Raw genomic sequence first — 22,973 nt, forward strand, 5'->3', positions numbered from 1 at the left:
CCTGAGCTGAGACCTATAGCACAGCTGTGGGAATGCTGTATCCTTAACCCAGTGTGCCAGGCTGGGGATCAAATCAGCACCTCCAAAAAGATAAGCTGGATCATTGACCCACTGTGCCACAGTGGGAAATCCCATGCATAGTTACTTTTTATTCCATGCCAACTTTGCAAATATTATCTGGTTAGTTATTTAGATATATTTGTATATTTTGTATTCCTAAACTATTTTTGATCTTTTATCATAAATACAGTTAAGATACTTGAAAAAAAAATCTTCTTTAGCATTGATTTTAAGGTTTTTTGAGATGGATACGATGAGTATTTAGTCTGTGGCTAATTTTAAACCACAACTGGGTCAAGAAACTATATGCTCTATGCCCCATGAATTACTCTGGCCAGTGGGAATGGGAATCCTTATTCCTGTGTGAGCCCTAGGGATTTCTACCTCTAATAAATTTAGGTAATTCTCTCTCTGATCTTAAGGAGCTTCTTCACCTGTGTTTGCTGACCATTATTCACATGATTACATAAGGAGGACTCTGCCGATCTCCAGAATTTTCTCTCCTCTCTAGTACTCTGTCTTATGAACTCCAGCTGTTTTTGCCTTCTCGGTCTTCCAGCTGTGTCTCTTTAATTTTAACTACATGTTAGGATGGGCTCCACATTGCTTCCTGAGTATTCCTTTCACAGGAATTGCAACATGATCTATTTGCTTAGTTGGTTCGTATTATTGGCCCAAGGGTTTGCAGTCCTCCTGTTCCTTCTCTCTAGTGCTGGTTTAAAGAATAGATTTCATGGGAAACCAACTACATAACACAACCAAACCAAAGCAACCCGCTGTTATTGCCCAATGATAAGAGCAAGACTGGAAAGTCTAGGGCCAAGCCATTGCCACTTTTTGATTTAATTTTTCACTAATATCCATCCAAAGCTGGAAAGTGGTATAACCTTATGCTGTCCATCTCTAGAATGGAAGGGAATGATGTTCCCTGGCTAGTTTGGGCTCTCTGGCTAATTGTGCAGAAGATCATCTAATCCATATGGTTAATGGACATTAGGAACCTGTTGGGATTTCCTATTCAATAAGTGAGATTTAGTGAACATGCTTCATCAATGCACTAGCTGCTGAGGTTCACAAGAACCTTGTGGAGAATATTCTGTCAAAGCTAACACTTGGGAGAATGTGACTTCAAACAGATGGGAGTAGGGCTGGGCTCGTATGTTGGTTATTACATTTCCTAGTTTTAACTATATCACTGAACACATTAAGTGAATGGTATAAAGCTGTACAGAGAAAACAAACAGAAAAACACTTACAAGTTCCTGGCAGCATATTTAACTATGAATTGGGATCTTCAAGCCAGTTTCTATTTTTAGGTGTGCAACTTTAGGCAACTGGTATTGCATTCATCACTGCTGGCAAGAATGAGATACCCTCACTGCATGTCATCTCATTTCACGTGACACAGTGTTTTTAGGCATGAGAGGAGCACTGCCCAGACAGAGGGCAGTGGTTAACAGTGCAGTCTAAGTCCTGACACAGAAACTCATGTTAGGAGGAAAAATACTTAAAACTAAATGGTATGGACAGAAAGAACATGGTGGACAAAATATTGTTTATCTTTGTTTCAGCAAAATTCTGAATGATACAAATGAACACATTATGAAAGATTCATAATGTTATTTTTAAACATGTATCCTTAAGTAGAATGGATTGTTTAGCCAAGTGAGATGATCCATCAGCTTAAGTCTTCTCAACTTATCAAAAAAACGTTTTAACTGAATTTGGCTTATCTGTTCGTTTAATGTAATGCTGCTTTGATATTTTTGGAGACACTTCCTTTCAGAGCTAGCATAATATTTTAGCATATTATTCGCAAGTCAAAAAAACCCTTCTATTTAAATTTTGGTTCTATCATTTATGAACAGTGTGACTTTGAGTCTCAGTTTCTTTATCTGCAATATGGCAGTAAAAATAGTACCTCCCTCATAAGCTTCTTCTGAGCATTAAATAGTGGCTATAACCTGCTATTATTTTAACTCTGATTGATATATTCATCACTCCTCCTTAATGAACTTCACTGCATACAAAATTGCTCAAATTATTTTCCTTTCTTGACTTCATCCTTTGAATTACTTGTGAATTCTGTGTATCCTTTATACACTGTATAATTTCTATATCATAAGTATTTTATATCATGATTTTTCAGTCTTCCAATCAGTTATATTTGACATTCACTGACAGCAATTAATTTAGCCAATGGAAATTCTTTAAAAACATCTACTGAGCACTGAGAACAATTCTAGGCACAGGAGATAGGATGGGAAAGTAAGAGTTGTGTCTCATCCCAGTAATCTTAGAACATACTGAGAAAGATGAGAATACATGAGGTGAATAGAACAGAGAGAGGCTTCCTTAGGGGAAGGATATTTAGATAACTTCTCAGAGAAGGTGAGGTTTGAGCTGAGTATAGAAGAGCCAGATCATTAGGAAGACAAGGATAGAAGATATTTCTGGCAGAAGGAATAGCATGTGCAAAATCCTGGCACTGTATGAAAACATGGAGGTTTGAAAGAACTAAAAGTAGAGTGGGGCTTATGGAGCAAAAGGTATGTCAGGGTATGTGAGGGAGTTGAGACAAGAGACATAGGGACAAATCACAATATCATGAATTCATATTAAAAATATTCAACTTTGTCAATCATCATCAGTATGAATAATAATTGCTCATGACAGTAAGCTGAGTATTCAATGGCAGAGACCTAAAAGAACATGAAAAAGAGGAACAGTGTATACAAATATCTAGTATGTGCCATTCTCAAGGTTAAGGAGTTTAGCATATAATCATATTTAAGTCACCTAGCAGAATATTTGGCAAATTCTATTCTCATTCACACTGCCACAGGTCAAGTCCCTCACAAAGGTTTTGGGAGAAATACTGGAAATGGAGAGGTGTGCTGGTTGCCTTTGTTGCTGCTAAGAGGAAGTTGTTAAAGAATATTAGTTCTGGTGTAGTAGAGCCAGTGCCAGGTGAAAATACCAGAATTTGTGTCCCTGCAGTTGTTGGTAGTGAGTAAGTCATTTAACCTTTCTTTGTATGTTTCCACTGGAAAACATGAAGAAATGAACCAAGGATATCTGGTATTGCTTCTTGTGAAAGAAAGAAAGAAAAAGGAAGAAAGGAAGGAAGTTCATCTTCCAAACATAAAAGTTGTAATAAAACCACAGAGAAACTGAAAGGATGAACTCATTTATTTCCTGAGCAAAATGAATAATACTTAGTCTGTACTTCTCTGGAGACTGGAATCACAGGGACATATAACGAATAAATAGCCTTGCCGGAGAGACAGGTAAGTGAATAGATCACTATACACTCAGTCATCAGGATAATGGCAGAGAGTGAGACAAAGCATTCAGAGGCGACCCTAGGTCATACTGGGTGTATAGGAAATCAGTGAAGACTTCTGACAAGAAGCTGTATCTTTTTTTCTGGAGAACAAAACACATGTTCTAAGTTCCCAGGTATGAAAGCAAGAAGACTTTCAGCCTTATGTATCCCTGTGTTTCCAGTCCCATTAGGGGTCTAGAATAAGGATCATTCATTTTGCTCACATAATAAATGAACCTATTCTCTGAGTTTTTCTGTGGTTTTAGGCATCCGAGTAAGGGCAGCAGCAAGTGCAAAAATGGATGGTTAGAGAATCTGGAGTGTGCAGGGAACCTTTATTGTGCTGGGTAGGGTTGGAGCAGAGGGAACAATGGGGTTCTGGGACATAAAAAAATGAATCTGAGGGTAGCAGGGGCCAGCTCATCAAAAGTCATATAAATCATACTCAAGAGATGAATTTATTCTAAAGGTCATCGGGAGCCATGGAATGATTTTGAAGCTTGAAGTCACATGGCCAGATTTGCATTTCAGAAAGCTCTCTCTTGAACAGTGAAGGGAATGGATAATGAATTATGAGTGTCAGCATGTGTAGAACTTCAGATCAAAATTGGTGAGAGCCATTATCAAGAAAATAACAGAGAAAACAGAAAAGGAAAATCAAAGGAGCACGTTTCATTTTAAGAGCAGTTACACAGTAGAACAGTCTAGATGTGATCTCTCCATGGATACAGGAAAAAGAGAGGACCAGAGATGAGACAGCCTCCACTCTCTGGTTTCTGGTTTTTGCACTGGGGAAATGATGAGGTTATTTTCTGAGATAATGAGTCTAGTTTAGTTTTTTTCTCCAGGGTATGAACCTTATGTCCCTTCCAAGATTAGTCCCTCACCAGTGCTTTGGATTCACTTCTCTTGTCTCTTCATGTATCTCAGATCATTATCATTACTTTTCTGTATCCTCGGTTTGCTCTTTATCCTTTATACATTAAAAACAAAATTAAAACAAATGCAACAAGCTTATTCCGCCTCATGTTCTATGAAATTATTTCCTTGTGTTTTTTTTAATATTTCTATCTCTTCATACTCAGATTTCTTGCATGAACACTCTGTCCTCTTTATTACCATCTTTTATTTGAGACCTTGCCATGCTCCCATTAATCCAATGCTTGATATCAACTAATCAGCCCTAATTCCTGACATCCTTCCTCCTCTATGACTCAGATTCACTCTTAGATCTTCCTTCTACTCTGCTTTAATCCACCATATTCTCCAGATACAGAATCTGCCACAGTGCAGGATGTTTTCACCCACTTCATTAAGTTTCATGCATACTAATTTTCTACACTAGCCCCTCATTTCCTTCTTTGGCCAGAAATGTGATGACTCCCCAGTGTTGTCTCATAGATCTCTTTTCTGAGTTTTTTAAACTTGCATATCTAGTTGTTTAGTGTCACCTCCATCTGTGCCTGCACAGGAATCTCATATTCTGACATTAAATCTCCTATGTCTGAAATTAAATTTATAAGCATATGCAAGCCCCCCCCCACACACACCATGGTATATTTTGTAAGGACTTACACATATGTTAAGGACATATGTCAAAAGCATTAGCAAGGATAGCCACAAGAGAAGGTAACAGGATTGGAAATACGGGGAGGGGGCGGGGGAGAAGTTACAATTAAATTTCTCTGAGGAGGTAAATGCTTTTTAAGCTTAGGAATTTAATGAGCTACTCAACTCTCCATACCTAAGATTTTGTCTGGTGAAAAGAGTCTACAAATGATCTCAGTAAAATGGTCAAATGTTTAATGTTGCTTAAGATGACATAGATACCAAAGGAGCTATCTTATGGGTCAACAACTGACAGAAACTGAACTCCTGACTTTCTAAGTGATACAAGAAAGAGTCAATTACTCCTAAGGGCATCCACATATTCTCTTTGTCCCTGTGCAGTCACACCCAAGGAAAATAAATGTGTGTGTGTCTGTATACAGTTATGTATGTGTGTATATATACTGTTTTTCATAGAAATTATTAAAATTGCTATAATTTTGTAATTTTCCAATAAGTTGAAATAAGAAAAACATCAGCATTACCAAGTCTAAGTTATTCATAGTAAACTTAATATTGATGTGGTTACAGAAACCGGGAGCTCTATGTTCACTCTTTGGTGAACATAGTATCCATGCTATCTATCTGTCTTCTGTCAGTTCTGAAGGTACCTAAATAATTCTTGAACTTTCAGGAATCTTTGCCTCTCTTGATCTTATATGTTCTCAGTTTTGTTGGGGAAACTGAAAGGGCTTATTCGACCGTATTAGACTACTGAAAACATTTTCTTAATATTAAAAGATATGCTTTTTTTTCCATTACAAATCATTGTTCCTTTGTATTTTCTTTTCTTGGATTTTTATTTACATAGTTCAAAATAGAAATGGAAATGTCTAAAATATATGTAGGATGAAAAGGGGATATTGTTTTGCTCAGGGAATTTTAATGTTTATTGAGGTTTTCTCTTTTGGTTTCTGCTTTCCTGACAAACTCAACTATAGCCTCTTTGTTCTACGAAGAAAAAATACTATGAATAAAATATAGTTGGTCTAAATAGATTTTTTAAGGAATTTGATGACTCATTGTTTACAGGGCGTGCATTTTTAAGCTCAGCAAACTAATCATGCAGACTTTCATCAGTTGATATATTCTGGGTCTGAAATCAAATGTGTCTATTATAAAACACATTGAGAAAGTTGTACGACCTTCTTTCAAACAATAAGAGGACTAATAATAAAGGCTATTTTGGAGTTGCTTGATGGCTCAGTGGGTTAGGGATCCAGCATTATCACTGCTGTGGCATGGGTTTGATTCTGGTTTCAGTCCCTAGCCTGGGAATTTCTGCATGCTATGGGCACAGCCAGAAATTAAAATAAAGGCTATTTCTATATGATACAAGAGTTTCCAACTGTCTTGTAAAGCAGGTTTGACAATCTATGGCCCATGGGCCAAGTCCAGCACACTGCCTACCTTTATAAGTATAGTTTTATTGGCACACATACATCCATTTGTTTGCATATTGTCTGTGGCTGTTTGCATAGTACTAAAGTTTGGATGAGTAGTTTCAAGAGATACCATATGGCACACAAAGCTTAAAATATTACTATTTTTGTCATTGTTATATTTTTATATCTATCCTCCATATAGAATTATACTTAAGGAAAATCATATATATGCATCTAGTATCTTCAACTGTAATTGAGAATATGATTTATAGTAGCTAAATAATATTCCAATTCATGGATCCAACCAGCCATAGGAGACTTTAAATATGTCATGTTTTACCAATGCTTTTGTCACAGAAAGTGATGTGAGGTAAACATTCTTGATTATAAATATTTGTTCTTTTCTTCAATTACATTCTTTAACATTCTTTTTTTTTTTTCTTGTCTTTTTGTCTTTTCTAAGGCCACACGTGTGGCATATGGAGATTCCCAGTCTAGGTGTCTGATCGGTGCTGTAGCCACCAGCCTACACCAGAGCCACAGCAACTCAGGATCCGAGCTGTGTCTGCGACCTACACCACAGCTCACAGCAACACCGGATCCTCAACCCACTGAGAGAGGCCAGGAATCGAACCCTCAACCTCATGGTTCCTAGTCGGATTCATTAACCACTGAGCCATGACAGGAATGCCAACATTCTTTTTTTAATTTAATTTTATTGGAGTGTGGTTGACTTACAATGTTCTTAACATTCTTTAAATTCAACAATATTCTTTCTTTCTTTTTGCCCGCACCCAGCATGTGGAAGTTCCTTGGCCAGGGGTCAAACCAATGCCACAGTTGCAACTTGCACCACAGCTGCAGCAATGCCAGATCCTTAACCTGCTATACCACATGGGAACTTCCTAAATTCAGCAACATTCTTTATTTTTCCTTTATTAGTAGTTTATTTTTTGTTTCTGTATAGTATTCCATTGGATAAATATAGCACAGGTTATTGAATCACTGCCCTGTTGATGAATATTTGTGTTGTTTCCTTTCCTTAGCTTTATGAATACATATGCCAAGAATAATAATAGATAAGTCTTTTCTGGACATATGCGTTCATATCTCTTCGGTAAATGCCTATACAGTGAAATTTCTTATTCATATGATAGGTGTAAATTTAACTAGATAAGAACTTCCAAACTGATTATACAGGAAACTATATCAATTTGCACTACAACTAGAAGCATATGGAAAGTTCCAATTGCCCTGCTTTCTTTACAAAACTTGGTACTGTTAGGTTTTGTTTGTTTATTTTAATTTCAGCAATTCTAGAGGGTAGAAGTTCATTTTGATTTTATTTTGTATTTCTCTGGCAGCTCATGATGTCAAGGACATTTTAATGTATTTTTTGGCCATTCTGTTTTGAGTGTCCTTTCAAATCTTTTGCCTACTTTTTGTTAGTTTTTTGGTGTCCTACAATTGAGTTGTAATATTTTTTACTATATTCTTAAGGTCAATTATTTGTCGAATATATGTATCACATATATTATCTCCAAGTCTATAGTCTATTTTTTTCCCTGAGAAGATAAGCAGTTATTCTAGTACTATTTACATAAAGGACTTTCTTTCCCTATTGAATTATATTGGCAATACTGGAAAATCAATTGATCAGATGTGTGGGCTTATCTCAGGGTACTCAATCATATTCAGTTTATCTGTATATCTGTCTTTATACCAGTAACACTGTCTTGAATATTGTAGCTTTATAGTAAATTTTGAATCAAGTAATGTAAGTCCTCCAACTTTGTGCTCTTTTTCAAAATGGCTACTCTTGATCCTTTACAAATTTCATATGAATTTTAAAATCAGCTTATCAATTTCTACCTCCAAAAAAGGCTCCTTTGTAGAGATTTTGATTGGTATTATATTGAGTCATTGAACAAAACTGGGAAGAATAGACCTCTTCAAATTATTGAATCTTCAACTCATGAAAATATTATGTCTTCATTCGTTATAATTGCTTAAATTTTTCAACAATGTTTTGTAGTAATCCCTGTAGCATAGGCTTACAACTATGGCAATTAGGAGAAATTTTAGAAGTCAAATTGGGGGATTGAGAGGTGAAGTTAGAAGTCTTAGATAACCAGTGGAATGGCCATAACATCACAACAGCAGTCAGTGCATATTTTTTAAAAATGAGTAGCAGTAATGGTATAGTTGGCATTGGAGTGAAAGCCTTTGATTTGGAATTAATTCCTTTTGTCACTTTGTTCATGAATGAATGGTGGCTTAAAGCAATAGTAGATAAAATAATAGTAGAGGTGAGACAGAATTATAGATTTATCAGCAGAAATTCTAGACAGTGAGGAATTCTTGTGTGCTGATCACATGATAAATGGATGAAATCAGTGTCTATGATTGTTTTTATGGTCAGACACCATATGATTTAAAAGCTGAAGTGAGGAAAAAGAATAATTTTACATATGTGAAAATGGGATAAATTAAGTTGGATAGACGAAGAGCAAAAAGGAGAGATGAGAAAGGAAATAGGCAAAATGAGAAAAGAAAAACCTATGTTTCATTTATGTAGATCAAAGATCCAACCTAGGTCAAATAAATAACTCAGTCAATATTTAACATTGCATTTTTAATCAGGTTTTCACATGCATAGCATTTGTGCTGTTAGAAACTTTCTTTGACAGTGGAGATGGTATTCTTTGTTTCTTTTACACATTAGCCATAGTTCTCTTTCACAACAATGAATTTTTTATGTCATTGTTAAGTATGACTCTCTCTAAGATTAAATGGCGATATTCTTCCCTTGAAAATAACATGTTTGCAGATGACTTGTTGAGTTTGACTGTTTTAGTAGTATTCAAAGAGCTAATACAGCTTTTAATCCAAAAAGGGGGTACGGCTTGTTGCTTGCTTTAGGAAGGAAAAGGAGTCTTGATCTGTGGTTATGGGCTTGCCAAAGCCCCTAAGGGTAATTCAGTTCCATGTATTTCAGAAATATCATTTAGATTTTGCTCTTCAAATATAGATGCAGCTACATTGGCAATATTGTTTTCCTTCCATCTACTGATGCAGGATGCTATAGGCAATTTGAGAATAACATTATCAATTAATAATTCTGGCATGGTCTTTACATTGTTTACAAATGTCCTTAGGCATGAATGGAATGTATTATTAAATGTGGCAATATATTTCTTGTGACTTTCTTGCTTCCCTTAGTTTCCCAAATATTCAGTTGAAAGACTACTCCAAAATATTAATCAGGAAGATAAAAGCTATCCTGTGGATTTAGAAAACATCTATTTGGTTTCCTTTCTATCAATTTTTCCACTAATTTAATATTTAAAGTCCAACCAATTCTCAATACCAAAACTCAAGCAAATCAGGGCTCCCTTTAAAATCAGTGATATTGAAATGCTTTTCTTTCATTTTCATCAATTTAACTATCACAAACCTGTTTAAATGCTCAGGCTTAGATATTGATGAAGAATGTGTAACAGAATCTTCACTATGTCATTAAAATAGCACAAGGCTTATTTTTTTAAGTGAAGGAGTAAATCTCTAGGTAAATCAGGGGTTTTGAGCATATAAATAACAATTGCATTTGAGATTATATCTTATGAATTGATTTATGAAGAACTTGGATACTGGTTTTTTTTTAATTTATTTTTTGTTGTTATTTCCCCCAACGCACTTTTTTTTCCCACTGTACAGCATGGGGGCCCAGTTACACATACATGTGTACATAATTTTTTCTCCCATTGTCATGCTCCATTGTAAGTATCTAGACATAGGCCTCAGTGCTACACAGCAGGATCTCATTGTTAGTCCATTCCAAAAGCAATAGTTTGCATCTGTTAACCCCAAGCTCCCAATCCCTCCCACACCCTCCCCCTCCCCCCAGGCAACCACAAGTCTATTCTCCAAGTCCATGATTTTCTTTTCTGTGGAAAGGCTCATTTGTGCTGTATATTACATACCAGATATGAGTGATATCATCTGGTATTTGTCTTTCTCTTTCTGACTGACTTACTTCACTCAGGATGAGAGTCTCTTGTTCTATCCATGTTGCGGCAAATGGCACTATTTCATTCTTTTTGATGGCCGAGTAGTATTCCATTGTGTATATATACCACATCTTCCTAATCCAATAATCTGTCACTGGACATTTAGGTTATTTCCATGTCTTGGATATTGTGAATAGAGCTGCAATGAATATGTTGGTGTATGTGTCTCTTTTAAGTAGAGTCTTGTCTGGATATATGCCCAAGAGTGGGGTTGCTGGATCATATGGCAGTTCAATGTATAGATTTCTAAGGTACCTCCATACTGTTTTCCATAGTGGTTGTACCAGCTTACATTCCCACCAACAGTGCAGGAGGGTTCCCTTTTCTCCACAACCCCTCCAGCACTTTTTATTTCTTGACTTATTAATGATGGCCATTCTGACTGGTGTGAGGTGGTATCTCACAGCAGTTTGATTTGCATTTCTCTAATAATCAGGGATGTTGAGCATTTTTTCATGCGCTTGTTGGCCATCTGTATATCTTCCTTGGAGAAATGTCTATTCAGTTCTTTTGTCCATTTTTTTGCTGTTGTATAAGTTGCTTGCATATACTAGAGATTAAGCCCTTATCAGTTGCATCATTTAAAACTATTTTCTTCCATTCTGATGGTGTCTTGTCTTATATTTAAGTCTTTAAGCCATTTTGAGTTTATTTTTGTGCATGGTGTGAGGGTGTGTTCTAGTTTCATTGATTTACATGCAGCTGTTCAGTTTTCCCAGCAATTCTTGCTGAAAAGACTGTCTTCTTCCCATTTTATGTTCTTGCCTCCCTTGTCAAAGATGCATTGACCATAGGTGTCAGGGTTCATTTCTGGGTTCTTTATTCTGTTCCATTGGTCTGTATGTCTGTATTGGTAATTGTTCCACACTGTCTTGATGACTGTGGCTTTGTAACATTGCCTGAGGTCTGGGAGAGTTATGCCTCCTGCTTGGTTTTTGTTCCTCAGGATTGCTTTGGCAATTCTGTTTTTTTTTTTTTTTTTTTGTGGTTCCATGTAAATTTTTGGATTGTTTGTTCTAGTTCTGTGAAAAACATCAGAGGTAATTTGATAGGGATTGCATTGAATCTGTAGATTGCTTTGGGTAGTATGGCCATTTCTACAATATTAATTTTTCCAATCCAGGAACATGGAATATCTTTCCATTTCTTTACATCTTCTTTAATTTCCTTGATTAATGTTTTATGGTTCTCAGCATATATGTTTTTCCCCTCCTTGGTGGGTTTATTCCCAGGTATTTGATTTTTTGGGTGCAATTTTAATAGGTATTGTATTTTTGTATTCCTTTTCTAATATTTCATTGTGGGTATACAGAAATGTGACTGATTTCTGAATGTTATTCTTATATCCCATCACTTTGCTGAATTTGTTGATCAGTTCAAGTAGTTTTTGTGTAGAGTCTTTAGGGTTTTCTATGTATAGTATCAAGTCATCTGCGTACAGTGATGGTTTTACCTCTTCTCTTCCTATGTGGATGCCTTTTATTTCTTTTGTTTTTCTGATTGCTGTGGCTAGGACTTCCAAAATTATGTTGAAGAGCAGTGGTGAGATTTGGCATCCCTGTCTTATTCCAGTTTTGAGTGGGAAGGCTTTCAACTTTTCTCCATTGAGTATTATATTTGCTGTGGGTTTGTCATAAATTGCTTTGATTGTATTAAGTAATGTCCCCTCTATACCCACTTTGGTGAGAGTTTTTATCATGAATGGATGTTGGACTTTGTCAAATGCTTTTTCTGCATCTATTAAGATGATCATATGGTTTTTTTACTTTTATTTTGTTAATGTTGTGTATGACATCGATTGATTTGTGTATGTTGAATCATCATTGTGAACCTGGGATAAATCCCACCTGGTCATGGTGTACGATCTTTTTGATATGTTGTTGGATTCGGTTGGCTAAAATTTTGTCAAATATATTGGCTGATAGTTTTCTTTTTTGGTGGTATCTTTGTCTGGTTTTGTAATTAGGGTGACGGTGGCATCATAGAATGTCTTTGGGAGCCTACTACTATATGGAGACTAAACAACATGCTACTAAAAAACCAATGGGTCAATGAGGAAATCATGAAAGAAATTTAAAAATACCTAGAGACAAATGATAATGAAGACACAACCTCTCAAAATCTATGGGACACCGCAAAAGCAGTGCTCAGTGCTATGAACCAGAGGGAAGTTCATAGCAATACAGACCTTCCTCAAAAAAGCAGAAAGATCTCAAACTGACGACTTAACCCACCACCTAAATGATTTAGAAAAAGAAGAACAGGAGTTCTCATCATGGATCAGTGGTTAACAAATCCAACTAGGAATCATGGGTCTGTGGGTTTGATCCCTGGCCTCGCTCTTTGGGTTAAGGATCTGGTGTTGCTGTGGCTGTGGTGAAGGTCAGTGGCTACGTCTCTGATTGACCCCTAGCCTGGGATCCTCCTGTGGATGTGGCCCTAGAAAAAACAAAAAAAAAAGAAAGAAAGAAAGAAAAAGAACAACAACAAAAAAAGCCTAAAGTCAGCAGAAGAAGGAAATCAATAAAATGGAGATTCAAAAAACAGAAGAAAAAAAATCAATCAAATCAAGAGCTGTTTCTTTGAAAAGGTAAACAAAATTGACAAACCTCTGGCTAGACTCACTAAGAAGAGGAGAGAAAGAACCCAAATAAACAAAATAAGAAATGAAAAAGGAGAAATCACAACAGATACTGCAGAAATTCAAAAAACCATGCGAGAATATTATGAACAATTTTATGCCAACAAATTTGACAATCTGGAAGAAATGGACAACTTTCTAGGGTCTTACAGCCTGCCAAAACTGAATCAAGAAGAAATAGATCAACTGAACAGACCAATCACTAGAAATGAAATTGAATATGTCATAAAAACACTCCCTACAAATAAAAGCCCAGGACCAGATGGCTTCACAGGCGAATTCTACCAAACATACAAAGAGGATCTGGTGCCCATCCTACTTAAACTTTTTCAAAAGGTTGAAGAAGAAGGAACTTGGGTACTGTTAAAATAAAATGAGAGATCTTCTTGGCAGCTGTAGTGATGATACAAACAATAAGATGGCAATGTCTAAAGCTTAAAAAAAAGGCTTCAAGATTTAAATTAGGATAAAATACAAAATATGGCTTGTTTCAGCCTTTTCTAAAAATGCCAGTTTTCAGACTGTGTATTGATTTTTCTTCTGGAGAGATTCAGCAGCAAATTAGGAGACAGATTAATTATGAAAGTTCAAAATAAAGTTACCAAAAAGCACCAGTGTGAGCTGAGTGTGAGACATATAACTAAGAGGATAGAAGCATGTACTCTGAAACCAAAATGCCTGAGTATGAATCTGACTCCACCAGCTTGTCACTGTGAAAGCTTTGACGACTAACTTAACCCTTGTACTTTAGTTTCCCTGTCTGTAAAGTGGGAGTGACTACCTCCTGAAGGTGTTATGAGGATTAAATTAGTCATTGTGTATGAAGAATTTACTGCAGTTTAAGCACCATAGGATTGTTTGATACTACTATTCTTAAAATTATTTTGGCAAAACCAATATTATACTCATTAAAATTTGTCTATTTTTACAGTTGTTAAACTATAATGTTGTATACCTAAAACTTATTAAAAATCTGTTTTGAGATATGTTTCTAATTTTCTATTTTTAGACAAGTTTCTGGCTTTCAATATGAGAAAATCAGAAGGCAGTATGTGATCCAGCCATTTCAACTGGCATAGAATGATCTGCCTGTACAACTGTAAAAGGGATTTTGTCTGCCAATTTTCTTGGGAACTAGTGAGGTGTGAATGGGAAAGAAGATGCAAACATTTTTTTCAAAGCTTTTATATTTGATGGAGACAGTGCTTTATATAAATATGGGCGATAATACAGGTTTTAGGAGACCCAAGTATGAGAAAAATGCTCTCCCTGCCTGACTCCCCATTTACTTTAAGTAATTCATCAATTCTCAGTTTTTCTATTGATTATTCACTCCAACATCTGAATGTCCAACCTGCTAACAGCAGACAAATGCCCGGAATCCAACATAGCACCATTGTTAGGGAGAGGGCAATGACTTACCCAGTAGTGAGTTGATTAGAAGTAATTCCTTACATTATTTAGGGAGCAGTGATTTGTCCTTCTACCATTACCGCCATTGATGGACATACAGAATCCCTCATTCATCAATATGGTATCCACACATACACTGTAAAATCTATTTCACAGCAAAGGGAGAAAAGGAATTTTATCCTGTTCATTCATTGATTTTTACCATGTTTCATAACACACAGAAATAAACTAAACTGTGGAGAGCCTATTGAAGGCTCAGTATGACACCCTTCGATGACAACACATTGTGACTTGGATAACTGCACTTAAAGGCTCAGTATGTGCTCTGAACCGATGACTAGTATAGGATGCCATTTGTTTCACGGCCAGAATTCACAAAGTAATATACCAAGAAGTATAAATGGAGATGCCCCTCTAACTATTACCAGTGATAATTACCAGTGATAACACATGAATAAAAATGTGGGTTCCAGCCACAGTAACTCTGTGCTTTCTTGGTTTAGAGTGTTAGTTCTATAAGAAATACTTCTACTAGGCTCACAAGAATTCTTCCAGTAAAGTGAAAGCTGAAATTGCATGCTGTCCCATTTGGGATTTAGCATTCAAGTTAATGGAAAGACAGAAAGATTTCTCTATTGGTTATATTAGTTGATTCTGATTACTAAGAGGAAGCAAGGTGGCTGCTTAACAGTTGGATCAAGGTGGATATGTATTAAGTATGGAATTCAAATAACTCTCTGGAGTACTTCTTTGCAATTCTGCATGTAGTCTTAAAAGTTAAAGGAAGATAATAGCAACCCAATGCAGGCAGAACTCTAAGGATTCTGACACTTTAGGAATAAAGGTTCTGGGTCACTTATCCAATTAAACAAATATGATCAGTATGAGAGAAAAGCAAATAGTGAATAAGGAAGAATAATGTTATATATGCCAACTGACATTGTGACCCATTAGAGAAATCAAGACTTGAGAATGAAGCAAATGTTATTCTGCTTGCTGTTTATATATGTATTATAACCCATTATGTTTCTAATCTTCTCTTTACCCACTGTTTTCAATAATTCATTCTAGGTAAACTTATGATTTTATCTTAAAATGTAAAGATATCAAAGAAGTTTGTGACTGAGGTAGAAGAGGAAAAAATATCGCCCGAAGTTTATTGGGAATTAGTGTTTCATTTCTGGGGATAGAAGGGGAAAGCATTTTAGGAGTTCCCTGGTGGTACAGCAGGTAAAGGATCTGGTGTTGTCACTACCTGTGGTGTGGGTTTGATCCCTGGCCTGTGAATTTCCACATGCTGTGGGTGTGGCCAAAAAAAAAAAGAAAGAAAGAAAAGAAAGGGAAGACATTTTCTTTACATCAGAGATAGATATAGGAAAGCAGGATCTGTTGATATTTTTGTCACTTGAAAGTTAAATGTGTACATATTGAATTGTTAAAGGGATGGACTGTGTCAAGTTGTGTCAGATCAGCATAATCCACAAGCTGTTATTGCCCAGCCCATTAAAAAAAGACTCTTGGGAAATTTTAAGCAGGAGTTTACATTAGACTTAGAAGTCCTATTAGTCACTTGCTTTAGTCCTACTGGCAGCTGAGATCATCACCAGTGGCTTCCACACAGTTCTTGTATTTCCAGAGTTACTAAAAGCCAGGAGTGTAACTTACTTGAATTTTATTTCTCCAGCACTTTCAGTGATTAATACTCTCTTTCTCTATATTAAATCACTTTCTGCTTGAGATGGGTAGGATGGTATCTGTTGTGCTGACTAATTTCTGATAGATATAGTCATGGATCCTATTCTTATGCTGAGGAGGAAGGATTTGGAGAGTTGGGAAGGAAAGTCATTTCATTAAGTCAAAATTATGCTTGAAATATCCTTAGTAAGGTAACACATTATGGGCCAAAATATTACGGTAAAGTCCAACACATGATTTCTCCAACACATGGGAGCAGGTTGCTGCTTCTTTAGTTTAGCACCAAATAATTTGAATGGCTTGCTTTTAGAAGACATATTACATAAAAAATACATATCTTTAAGCACTAGAATCACATTCAGTATAGATAGCTGATAACTTTGAGAGGAATGACATAACTGGGACCAGCCAAAGTAATAGCAAAAGTCAATTCAAGTTTCTCACTTTATATTCTCTGTAGGCTGTGTGTTCACTGATTGGAATGGCAGAATGGTGGAGTAAATTGCCCATATTATTTGAAGTTTTATTTTCTCCTTCTTTTTCTCATTCTCTCTCTCTTTCCCTTTTTCAACTCATCCTCACTCTTTCTATCAGTGCTTTCTCTCTCTCCTAAAAAAAAAAATTGAATTTACCTAAGTGAAATGTATACATAATTTATGTCCACTGAATTTTCTTTTATTAATTGCCCTTCTATATATGCCCTTGAACCATTCATTCCTAGATATCAATTAACATATTACAGCCTAGACATAGAATAGTTTAAATTTTTAAAGGAGATTTATTGCTCAAATTACACTTTATCCTTTATTTTCAGTTTAATAATTTCAAAAAAGTTCAACACTGTCATATGTAAATATTTAATAGGAGTACATGTAAGATGTAGATTTTTGATCTCTTGGTTAGTTTGAAAAATTTCTTTGAACCACAGGGGGAATACCCTAAAGTGAAAGTGATTTAGAATCATAAATATAACTATATTTAAGCTTTGGATTGCAGATATGTCAATAACTTTTGCAAAGGATCTCCAATTTGCATTGTTTATAAGCTAATAAGCTAGCATATTATTATTTCATAGATACTGGCAAAGAAGCATAAGATTCCTGGGTTAGGGATAAATAACTGTATTACGCACAGCATGATATGCAACATAGTCATCAGCATATTTGTGTCGGTTTTCCTTGCCTAAAGTTCCATGAGGGCAACATAAATTGGTCTGGATAGATTGCTGCACATACAGTGGGTTGCATTTCAGAAGAGCAACTTTGAGCTTAGTGAACCTAAATCTTTTTATAATGGGCCATGAGCATGTCCTCCCTTTGATCCAGATGAAGACATCATTATCACAGTAGAAAGTAAGTTAACGTCCCATTTAAACCAAAGGAAGATAATACATGTATCTTGCAAGGCTGGTCACTATACGAGCATCCTTGAAGAATAGTTTAGAAAAAAATACAGCAAAAAAAAAAAAAAACTGCTAATAAGATATCCAGACACATGAGAGTCCTGGGGAACATTATCTCCTAACTGACTGACTTTTGCAGTCTAAGGCTGATCTCTTCCTTGTGCCTTGATCCCCATTGCCTGGGAAATGAATTACCAATGTACTATCTCCTGAAATATTTTTGACATGAGGGTGTATGTTTAATAAAGGAACTATAAGAAAACATGTCCCATAATTTTAAATAATGTGACGTCAGAGAAATAAAGTCAAAAAGGATCAATAGCTCTGACATTCACTTCTTGAATACAAAAAACTAAATGGAGAAGACAAAGGAGGTTAGGCAAAATTCACTTTATCCTGAGAGAAAAAATCCTATTCAAAAATAACCAGATACACAAATTTCCTTTGCTCCAGAGCCATGATTATTTTTTTTTCTTCTGAAAAACAAAGTTATAGAATGCACACCAGTTAGAGCTTAGGGTTAATATCTGTTGCTTGCTCAAAAAAAGATGGGCTAGGAAGGATGACTGCCTTACCTCTGTTTGGGGGGAAATTAAGTAAAAGAAGTACGTTCTTATTTTGTCCCAGAACTGAGAGACAGAGACAGACCGAGACAGAGGCAAAGAGAGACAGAGATAGAGAGGTAGAAAAAGAAAAAGAGAAAGAGAACCAATGGAATGGAACCTTGGAAAAACATGCCAGAGCTTTATACAAAGATATACCTAGGTTTCAGTCATAGTTCTACCCCCTACATTTTATAAACCAAGGTTCTGTGAACCTCAGTTTTCTTATTTTTTAAATAGAGTGCATTCAATAAATTAAGAATAATTTATATGAAATATCTAGCCCACACTTGGTATTCAATCAGAATTAGCTGTTAAATACAGGGAGTTGGTAATATATCACTGGGGAAGAAGTCCAATCAAAGAACTGGGACTCATTCCCATGAGGTGTTAGATAAGTTGTAGAAGTAGATGAGCTCTCCAAAGAACAGAATAGAGATGAGTCACCATTGCCAGTCCCCAGAGATTGAATGAGAACATTGGGGTAGTCTTATATTGGCTGTCCTCAATAAATTCACACCCTTGGATATCTTCTCCCTTTAAATCAAGTCTGGGTCAGTTTACTGTTTCAGTCAATAGAATGTGGCAGAAGTGATGCTATTCTAATGGGCCTAAGACTTTAAAGCTACTGGAAGCTTCTGCTTTTGTGTTCAAGGACACCCTGGGAAGGACTCCTGCTGGAGATTCCATATGGAAAGAATGTGTAGAAAAACTATGTGGAGAGGTGGAGGCCCTACTACTATGGAGAGAGACAAGGATGGGGGCGGGGTGGGAAAGAGCAATCCAGCCATCCTGGTATCTCAGCTGAGCCCAGCTTTCCAGGAGCTAGACCTATGAGTTGACATTTTAGATGTTCCAAGCCACAGTCTTGCTGAAGCAGCACAAGAGGTTTCAAGTGAGACTAGCAAAATAATTGTCTGACTGAGTTCCAGTCATCCACAAAAGAGTGAAAAATATTAAAAAATTATTTTATTTGACAAGCCACTAAATTGGACTATTTGTTTACACATCAACAAATAACCAAAACAGACATGAAAATGCTACATTAAATTTGTCTATAGTCCATCTGGCTCCAGTGTTTTTCTGTAGGGGAGAGATTTTAGGAACATGATAGTCCTGTTCGTAATATTATTCTCACAAATAAATGATATGTTAGCATCCTCACTTTCCCATTATGGATCTGTAATTTGTAGTTCATTTCCCATTATGTATTTGTAATTTATCTAAATCATGCCTGAATATATTGATGTTTCATATGCATAAATTTTGGGTATAAATGCTACATATATTTAGAATCTATCATGTCAATCATCCATCCTACAAGTTGTTCTTAAAGAAATTATTTTAAATGCCAAGCAATAATTACATTTTGCCTTTTAAGACAACATTCTCCAAAGAAAAAGCAAGGGAGAGAAATTGAAAGAAAATTAATTAAAATATCTGTAACACTTCACTCAAATATCTCATGATTATACAACTGAATTCAACTAAATTCCTTATTGATCTTCTAGAATTCAAATAATAATATCCATGATGAAAGGGAGTTTGCCTATTCTTTGAGGAACTTCTCTATTCAGCATATCATTACTGGTAAATTCCATCTAAAATCAGCTAGCTAGCTAGCTAGCTAGATAGATAGATAGATAGATAGATAGATTTTTTTTAATCAATTCTTAATCCTCTTCCCCTTAATTCAAGGAAGGGAAGCCTCTTCCTATTTACAGGAATCCATGGTATTGTAGAAATGTAGGTTTTTATTCTCTGATTTCTTTGACTCTTTTTAAATCTTTATGTATAAAGATGTGGCTGGAGATTGGGAGGACCAGAGTAGAATGGGAAAGAGAAGTGTTAGAGAAAATGAGGACACTAAGAGCAGTTAATTTTGTCCTGAGATTTACTGAGAATGGCCTGGGCTAAGTTAAGATGTGACTCAGTGTGGGGCATTTAGAAAGGAAATCTAGACCTTTTGTTGTCTAGAATCACACTTGAACCAAAGAGAGGATGAAGCAAGACTCCAGAAGTCTGGTGAACCGTCAGAGGTAGATGTGTTTGTCGTGTCAAAGAGCAAGGCAAGCAGTGAGTCAAGGACCAAATCCATTCACTGTGGTGTCAACAGGCAAGTGTACCAACAAATAAGGAAGAGCTTATGGTCATTGATAGAGACAGTTGGAAGATTAGTGGAAATCAAAGGAATAAATAAAATGAAGTAAAAAGTAACTAGGGAAGATGAAATGAGCAGAGACAGCACTCCTGCTGAACTTTATCACACCCTACTCTCTCTTGTTAGTTCTGGGCTCCAAACACAGTTCCCACTTCTGATTGACTCACTTTATAAAGGGGGTGTGGTATGACTCAGTCTTTCAAGTATTTTGTTCAGTTTTTATTGTACTAGACACTGAGGATTGGAATGCCCTGTCAAATGCTTATTTTTCAGGGCAATGGAGAGCACTGCTGGTGGACAAAGCAGTGACGTGGAGGCACCTGCTCCCCCTGCTCAGCCTCAGCACAAGAAATCATCCTTTGTTCCTTTCAAAACAAGAATTGATGGTATTTTGTAGTGGAGCAAATTGAGAAAAAAATTATATTTTATATTCCATCCAAAGAGAAAATTAAATCATAACAAAAAGTTATCACACCATCAGCCAGAGGTGCAATTTAAAATTGGGTCTCAAGACTTGCTCCTTTTAATAAGTGAGAAAAACTACATTTTCACCAGCTGTTACAGTCTCAGTGACCCAAGCATGACAAATGTGTGAGGGGAGGTCATTTCTTAGTCTTTAGCGCACAGCTTGACCCAAAGTCTAGACTCCTCCAAGGAGCTGCACATGGGGAGGAAGAGACTAAGCATATCATGTGTCTTGTGTTGAAGTGTGCTTGAAGGGAATTTAGATGGTCACCATGACAACTGCTAGCTGAGGAGAATTTCTGGCAGTGGGGGTGCAGAAATCATTAAGCACCACATGAATAGGTTCCTGTTGATCATATGGCCAAGTGGACCTAAAGCAACTTGGCTTCATTTATTCCCATTGTGAAGTCTTTTTATTTCAGTCTTACAATAAATGTCAATGGCAGTTACTACAGAAATGTCTTTGCAGATAATCTTGCCTCATTCTTTTCCCAGCTTCAGACAAACATGTCAAATGCAGCTTTGTAGAAGTCAGCATAATTAAGAAAAACACTTAACTTATGAGGGCAAAACCATTTTGCATCTCTCCCTTCAAAAGTGTTTCACTCAACACTTTGTCACTTCCTTTTATTAAAGAAGGCTATGAATATCACAGTTCAGAGTTGTTGCCTTGCTTGACAAAAGATAAATGGTAAGAGTGTTTATCCACTTGCTGATCCAGCTGAGGAGACAAACACACAGAGAGCACATTATGGATAATTTTGAAACTCCTAATGACGTTATTAAAAGCTCTTTTGTCCCATCTTCAGAAGTAAAGCTCCATACACAAAATGCATATGATAGGAATTAATTCTGAATATATCGAATTCCAAAGCACTGGTGAATCATTCTAATTTTCCTCCAAAAATGCTACTGATATTGGACTCCTAAATCTCTGAATGCTGTTCTGTGATAAGTTACATATATACTACATGTACTTTTGTAGTTTTTCAATAGAGTATACTTCACAAACTCCTCTGAGTTACTCTTGTTTAGCACCTAGTTTCACCTAGGTGGAACAGTAACTAGGAATGCTCTTTGATGGATGGATTCCAAATAAGCTGCAGCAACCAGCATCTCCCTGTCCTTATCTCTCCTTCACTGTGGAATGCACTACAGAATTACATATTCTGAGATGTACATGTCAACCCTACTTACTGTCTACGGTTATGTCAGAGAAGAAGCTTTGTATTAGGGATACTGAAGGAGGGATGGCAATCAGGGTGAGGTCCCAAATGAGATGCTGGGAATCTCTGGATAGGAGACTGGATGGGAGACTAGAATTGAGGCTTAGAATAGGAGTTGACAGAGAGCTGAAATGGGGCCTAGGTACAGTCCTTATTGAATATGTAATTAGTAGATTAGGGTGGGAGTAATGAGGCTAGAGAGCTATTTGAGCACAGAGATGGAAGTCATTTGGGGACTCACATACCCAGCCCAGAGGAGGACAGTTCAGAAGTATGTAGGTTGAGTCTAGTATACAGAAGCCTTTTACCTAAAATCCCACACAAAAAAGACCTTAAGGAGTTCCCACTATGGCTCAGAGGTAAGGAACCTGACTAGTATCCATGAGGATGCAGGTTCAATCCCTGGCCTCACTCAGTGGGTTAAAGTGTTGCTGTGAGCTGCAATGTAGGTTGCAGATGCAGCTTGGATTCCACATTGCTATGGCTGTAGCTAAGCCGGTGGCTACAGCTCTGATTCAGCCCCTAGCCTGGGGATTTCCAAATGCTGCAGGTACGTCCCTAAAAAAAAAAAAAAAAAGAAAGAAAGAAAGAAAGAAAAAAACCCTTCATTTTCCAGTGACTACAAAGCCTGAAGGACGCCACTGTATTGGACTGGCTGGCTGGTAATTATCAAGATAAGACAATTATTGTTAAAGGACTGGATTTGCTGGCTGAGTGCTGCTTTCAGATGAAAGAGCCTGGAAACACAGGGTATTCTCTTACATTAATTATTTGAATAAGATGAGACAGCTGCAGTTATTTATGCATTCTATGAGTTGCAAAATTCCTAGTGTTCTTTGCTGTTATGAAGTATGCATTTGAAGCAGCTCTTTGTGGTGAACTTCAGTGGAAATTACAAGGAGTGAGATTCAGTGACA

The sequence above is a fragment of the Phacochoerus africanus genome, chromosome X, assembly GCF_016906955.1.
Source record: "Phacochoerus africanus isolate WHEZ1 chromosome X, ROS_Pafr_v1, whole genome shotgun sequence".
NCBI classification, from domain to species: domain Eukaryota; kingdom Metazoa; phylum Chordata; class Mammalia; order Artiodactyla; family Suidae; genus Phacochoerus; species Phacochoerus africanus.